Below are 7,193 nucleotides of genomic sequence, written 5' to 3' on the forward strand. Positions count from 1 at the left end.
CTAAACTGAGTCTTCTGCCCTCTGGGAACTGTGGAACCAGTAAGACCAGACATCACCTGAGCAGGAAAGGAAAGTCAACCCTAACTAAGAAAGAGAATTCATTCGGTCATGGACGTAAACTCCAAGAGTTAGGACATAAACGGGATGCAGCGGAAGGACAGAATGATAAAGGGGAAGGACAGAAAGACTACATGGCTCTGATGTAGTCTCTGAGAGTGGAGGTTCGCTGGGAACTCAGGTGGTGGAGATGGATCCCAGGGAGAGCCTTTCAAACGCCAGCCGTACCCTCTACCCTAGCCATCTTTCACAGTTTTCAGTTACTGCCATGACATCGTTGACTGTCAGGGCATTAGAAGGTCATCTAATGCCCAGTTAGAACTGCTGACCGTAGTCTTGGAGGATGTCAGTGCCCGGTTGGTACGCCCATCATATCCGTGCCCCGCCCCCCGCAAGGAATGGGCTCTGCCTCTGGTGGTGAAGGGCACCGGTCTGTCCGTTATTTTCTCCCTCGTTCCCACGCACCCCACCCCCACCTCTGCAGCTATCATGGCGGCCTCGAGGTTAAGTTTGTGTGCCCGCAGCCTTTTGGCTATTCGAGGGCTCCAGGCTGCCCACGTTTGCTGGAAACCGAGCTCCTCCTCTAGGGCTGTGGTCGCCCCGTCCGCTGTGGCTCGAAAGAAGAAGCAGCAGAGAGAACCTACCCAGCAATGGATGGAGGACCCAGAGCCCGAGGACGAAAATGTCTACTCGAAGAACCCATACTTCCATGGTTATGACGAGGACCCCGTGGTGGACGAATGGAATATGCACGCCGTCTTCTTCTTTGGTTTTTCCATCGTCCTGGTCTTCGGCACCACCTTTGTGGCTTATGTGCCCAACTACGGGATGGTCGAATGGGCCCGCCGGGAAGCTGAGATGCTCGTGAAACACCGAGAAGCCAGCGGCCTCCCTCTCATGGAATCCAACCGGTTTGACCCCAGCAAGATCCAGCTACCAGGGAATGACTGATGGACTAACGAGTGGGACGTAAGAAGCACTGCGTTGCCCCCACCCCTGACTGTTTTTCTCTCACTCCCCAGAGCACAGAAAAAAAAAAGTGCGTTACTCCAGCTAAGACTTGTCAATTATTCCAGCTAAGACTTGTCAATTATTTGGCCAAGGGACCGCAGCTCAGGAAGCCTGACTCACCTAAAACTAAGCTAAAGAGAAGGGAGGATTAACTATCCCCTTAATGAGATCATGAACTTTCCTTCCCAGGAACCCTGGGGCCTCCACTTGGTGCTCTGCCCATTGAGTCCTGGCTCACAAAAGCAAGCTGGTTCTTTCTCCTTTTTCTTTCTTTTGAATACTTGCCAATACCTGGGCATTTTTTTCTTGATGTTCTGGGCTCTCTTGTTCTTCCTTTGCATCTCCCCTGCCCTGCTTCTGTTACGGGGGCTGCTTGGTCAACCTCCGTGGCTAACCTTCACACCTAACCCAGAAGCGGCATGGCTTTTGTCTTCTCCGACTTGTGACATCTGCCAGGATTTTCAGTTTGCCTGGCCCACGGTTTGTCTTTCAAACTCTGATAAAATTGTTCTTAAGGTTCCCTTTGAGTCCATTTTTTTTTTTTTTTTGGTTTTTCGAAACAGGGTTTCTCTGTAGCTTTGGAGCCTGTCCTGGAACTCCCTTTGTAGACCAGGCTGGCCTCGAACTCACAGAGATCCGCCTGCCTCTGCCTCCCGAGTGCTGGGATTAAAGGCGTGCGCCACCACCGCCCGGCTTGAGTCCATTTTTAAATGATTGTTGTAAGGTTTACTTTATGTGTGTACACGTGTCTGAGCGCAGACATGGGGGCCGGGGGCCTCAGAGCCTCTGGGGCTGGAGCTGGGGACTGAACTTTGGTTTTCCACAAGAGCTGTATGCAGCAGTTCCTTCCATTCGTTGAACCGTCTCTCCAGCCCTGTCCTTTTTTTTTTTTAATTACTGTTTTATTTTTTATTTGTTTATTGGGCTGGAGAGGTGGCTCACAGGTTAAGAGCACTGGCTGTTTTCCCCAGAGATCCTGAGTTCAATTCCTAGCAACCCCATGGTGACTCACAACCTCTGTAATGAGAGATCTGGTGCCCTCTTCTGGCCTGCAGGGATACATGCAGGTAGAACATTTATCAGGACATACATATATTTCTCCGAGATGATACTAAGACAATAAATGGTAAATGTGCTGGACTAAGAGCCCAGAATGGAGTCCGGCAAAAGGAAGATTCAGTTTTATTTCTGAGCCCTGTGGCAGTTCTTTATTCAACAAACATATGTCAGTCACTATTACAGTTACTGGGAATGATACAGGGAACAAAATAATGGTCCCATCCTGTAACGCCCACAGGGCCTCCGTGCGCATGCTCAGCTAATGAAGCTGTTCTCCAAACCCAGAGACAACCAGCGCATGTGCAGAGTCATCTCAGCTGAAGGCATGTTCTAAGTTTCTCCGTACTTCCTGCTGGGCCCCGGACAGAGCCCTTAGGTTTGGTACCACAGAGCTCAAGGACCCAATCTCTCTCTCTCTCTCTCTCTCTCTCTCTCTCTCTCTCTCTCTCTCTCTCTCTCTCTCTCTCTCTCTCTCTCTCTCTTCCTTTCGTTTTATTTATTTATTTTATTTATTTTTTTTGAGATAGGGTTTCTCTCTGTGTAGCTTTGGTGCCTGTTCTGGAACTCACTCTGTAGATCAGGCTGGCCTTGAACTCACAGAGATCCTCCTGCCTCTGCCTCGCTAGTGCCAGGATTAAAGCGGTGGGCCGTTGTGGCCTGGCAGGACCCATTTTCTTTAGTGCTTGTGGGGACAAAGGGTTGAAATGTGAGGGCTAAAGTTATGTTTTAAGTTTTTGGTTCTTGTATGTTTGTTTTTTGAGACAGCATTTCTCTGTGTAGCCCTGGCTATCCTGAAACTAGTCCTGTAGACCAGGCTGGCCTCAAATGCACAGAGATTGGCCTGCCTCTGCCTCCCTCTGTACTTGGATTAAAGATGTGTGTTAGGCTGGAGGTTCTTGAACAAAAAGATCCCGGCCCACCCCCACTCTGGCCAGAAGTCAGGGCTTGCAGAAATCGGCCAATGCAACAAAGAGATTCCTGCCAGAAGTTGTGCTTACAAAAGGCTGCACAAGATACAAGACAAAGAGCCGGGCGGTGGTGGCGCACGCCTTTAATCCCAGCACTTGGGAGGCAGAGGCAGGCGGATCTCCGTGAGTTCGAGACCAGCCTGGTCTACAAGAGCTAGTTCCAGGACAGGCTCCAAAACCACACAGAAACCCTGTCTCGAAAAACCAAAAAAAAAAAAAAAAAAAAAAAAAAAAAAAGATACAAGACAAAGTGGGCACTTAGTTCCGGATTCCAAAGTGACCACTGGACTCAGGACACACCTACTGGACCCAAACCCAGGCAATACTCTGATACCTTATCAAGCACACCAGTGCCTCACACCTTTCTCCTACAAAATGCCCCTGACCCCGTCTAGCTGCCCAGTTTCACGGACCTCCTTCTGCAGGACTGTGAACTGTCCGGAAGTGACTCGTCCCTAAATAAACCCGCCTTTTACCTTTTAATTTGGCACTGGGTCCATTGCAGGGGCCAAGGAGAAGCCATTCAGCACACACCACCACTGTCAGGCTGTGTGTTAAGTTTAAATTGCTGCGTTTAAGAGATGTGTAAAACAGAAATGTCTCTAACCTGTAACCTCTACTTCCTCAAGGACAGATAACTAACTGCACAGGACCTGTTTGATCACACATAGGTGGGAGGTATGCAGGTAGGAAGCACTTCCGGAAGTACATCCCAATTGGACGGAAGCAGAAGTATGTAGCCTTGTGGGGTTTGCCATTATTATTATTTTTATTATTATTATTTAGTTTTTCGATACAGGGTTTCTCTCTGGCTTTGGAGCCTGTCCTGGAACTAGCTCTGTAGACCAGGCTGGTCTCGAACTCACAGAGATCTGCCTACCTCTGCCTCCCGAGTGCTGGGATTAAAGGCGTGTGCCACCATCGCCCGGCCTATTTTTTAATTTTTAATTTTATTTTATGTGTATCGTCTGTGTGAAGGTGTCAGATCTTGCAGTTACAGACAGTTGTGAGCTGCCATGTGGGTGCTGGGAATTGAACCCAGGTCCTCTGGAAGGGCAGTCAGTGTTCTTAACCACTGAGTCATCTCTCCAGCCCCGAGACAGGGTTTCTTTGTGTAGCTCCGGCTAGTGTAGAACTTGCTCTGTAGACTAGGCTGACCCTGAACTCAGAGATCTGCCTACTGAGTGCTGCCCTCACCTGGCAGATTTGTTTGTTTGTTTGTGTTTGTTTTTTGTAGCAGGTACCACAATCTCTTTTCTCCAAAATGTTAAAGAGTGCTTTGCCTGCCTATGGTTAGGTCATTGAATCAAGGTGAGATAAAGGGAAGCTAAAGATCATAGGGGTAAGGCTGTTAGTAAGCACAAGACTAAGTGCTAATCCAGGACTCTGGATAGGTGTCCAAATAACCACCAGCCAGGATCCCACCTTGGAGAAAATGGCACTTTTTCTTTCTTTCTTTCTTTTTTTTTTTTTTTTTTGGTTTTTCGAGACAGAGTTTCTCTGTGGTTTTGGAGCCTGTCCTAGAACTAGCTCTTGTAGACCAGGCTGGTCTCGAACTCACAGAGATCCTCCTGCCTCTGCCTCCCGAGTGCTGGATTAAAGGCGTGCGCCACCACTGCCCGGCGAGAATGGCGCTTTTTCAACAGATAAGAAATCTGAGCAATCAGACAACTATTAAAAAGAAACCTAGCCAAGCTTATAACCAGTGACAAAACAAGTTACGAAACTAAACACCTAGTTAGAGTGTTCTATCAATTTGCGCGCAGGAAACAAGAGTGATCATCATATGTAATTATTTATTTTATGTGTTTGGATGTTTGTCTGCATGTATGCCCACATACTAGCGCATCGGATCCTGTGGGACTATAGTTACAGACAGTTGTGCGTTGTCGTGTGGATGCTGGGAATTGAACCCGGGTCCTCTGGAAGAGCAGTCAGTACTCTTAACCACTGAGCCATCTCTCCAGGCCCTTGTTTTTTTTTTTTAATATTTATTTATTATGTATACAATATTCTGACTGTGTGTATGTCTGCAGGCCAGAAGAGGGCACCAGACCTCATTACAGATGGTTGTGAGCCACCATGTGGTTGCTGGGAATTGAACTCAGGACCTTTGGAAGAGCAGGCAATGCTCTTAACCACTGAGCCATCTCTCCAGCCCCCTCCAGTCCCTTGTTTTTGTTTTTAGGCAGAATCTTGCTACATACCCCTGGCTGGCCTAAACTCCAGTCTCTGCTTTTGCGGCAATGGGAATTTTGGTGTGTACCATCACGGCTAACAATAAGGTAGTTCTATGAATGTTTTTCCTATACCAGTCCCACCACAGTCCTTCAGGGGTGAAGCCACTGAAACCCAAAGGTGGAATAATTTGCACTGAGGCACAGACCCATGTTGGAGCAGTCGCTGTGGCCTCCAGTGTGTCCCTTTAAGAGGAAAGTTTGCCCTGGCAACTGGTGCTGAGAGAGGGCCCTGGGGAAGCCCTGGGGAAGGAAAGGAACAAGACTGGGGGAGGGGAAGACTAGCCTGTGGGTGAGTTTGAGGAGCAGAACAAGGAAGGACTGTGGCAGAGGACCTGTAATTTCAGTCTGGCGAGATGACGGGCTCTTCTGGGTCAAGACGGAGGGTCTGTGGTAAGTGCCTTCCACGTTTGATTTGCATGGTGTGGCTTCTACCTGAAGTGTTTCCCCACTCACTTCTGTTCTTCTGCATGCCCAGCTTTCTCCTGGCTGCCCGTCGTTATTAGAAGGCGGCACAATAACAAGTCCAAAGAATTCAGAACCTGGGCATGATGGAATATTTCTAAGGGTCCAGCGCTCAGGAGACAGAGGCAGATGGATCTCTGAATTCAAAGCCAGCCTGGTCCACAAAGTAAGTTCCAGAACAACCAACGGTTATGTAGTGAGACCTTGGCTCAAAAAACAAACCTCAAAAATATTATTTTTATATATACAAATGCTTTGCCTGATTGAAGCATGCTTAGTGCCTGTGGAGGTCGGAAAGTGTTCGGATCCCCTGAAACTGGAGGTGGCAGTGAGCCACCATGTGGATGCTTGATCCCGGGTCCTCTGCAAAAGCAACAAGTCTTCTTAACCACTGAGCTGTCTCTCCAGCCCCCAAAATATTTTTTTTTAAGTAATAAATAATTTAGGAGCCACCAGTAGTTTTCTTTTTCTCCACCTGGAGCGTGTTCTTTTGAGGGTGGACATTTAGGCCGAGAGGGCTTCTGGAGGTTGACAGTTGACCTTGCCCCGTGACTCTTTTAAGTCAGTTCCTCTTCTTAGAAGCTGTCCACAGGCTAGCTAGCATAGGAAGAAGGGGTAGTAGGGAAGTCATGGCTTACAGAGGCTCCTGGAAGACCTGCTGGGAATAAGTGGAGTGGGACTATTGGGTTATTTTTCTTTCCGTTGTCTCCCAAAAGGGAAGTCCACTGAATTTAACAAGGCCAAGGGCGCATGCTCAGTTGCTGAGTGGAGGCTGTTGCTATATTGTCTCTGGTCCATCTGGGACTTCTTCAGCCAGCAGGGACAGAATAGTGTTGTCTATGGATCAAAGCGCAGCCCTGGAGTACTGGACAGAGTGTGCGAATGTGCGGATAAACCAGTCTCCTCACAGCCCAGGCCAGGTCTGGAGAAGGGCTAGCATGGCCGGATCTTAGAGACATCTGATTCACTTCCACAGATGAACACCAGGCCTAGAGAGGGGAAGGCCTTGACCAAGGTCTCAGTGTCAGAGGCTCAGTCCACATCTATAGGAACTGCAGCCCAGAAAGGTTTTGTTTCTGCATTTGTGTATGTATGTATTTAATATCACTGTGTATATGCTATATGAGAGGGATAACTTCATGGGATTAGATCATTCCACCTTTACAGTGGGCTGTGGGGATGAACTCTGCAAAAGCTTTGCAGCAGGGTCACTGTCTGAGGAGTATCTCAGAGGCCCCAGAGGGTGCTTGTCAGTTTAAATGACCTACCCAATCCAATCCTAGTCCTTGTTATTCAGCGGATGCCCTGAGAGACAGCCTGGAGGAAGTGTGGGGGGGGAAATGTGCGCTCTTAGCAGGGGGCCAGGTTAGGTGGGGAGTGATGAAGGCTTGGGGGA

The 7,193-nt window shown here is 48.6% G+C and overlaps 1 pseudogene; it reads left to right on the plus strand.

The window, feature by feature from the left end:
• The first annotated feature begins 501 nt into the window (after positions 1-501).
• On the plus strand, positions 502-1,090 carry LOC142844702 (NADH dehydrogenase [ubiquinone] 1 beta subcomplex subunit 11, mitochondrial pseudogene; annotated as a pseudogene).
• Positions 1,091-7,193: the final 6,103 nt, after the last annotated feature.

This window comes from Microtus pennsylvanicus, chromosome 2, assembly GCF_037038515.1.
Source record: "Microtus pennsylvanicus isolate mMicPen1 chromosome 2, mMicPen1.hap1, whole genome shotgun sequence".
NCBI classification, from domain to species: domain Eukaryota; kingdom Metazoa; phylum Chordata; class Mammalia; order Rodentia; family Cricetidae; genus Microtus; species Microtus pennsylvanicus.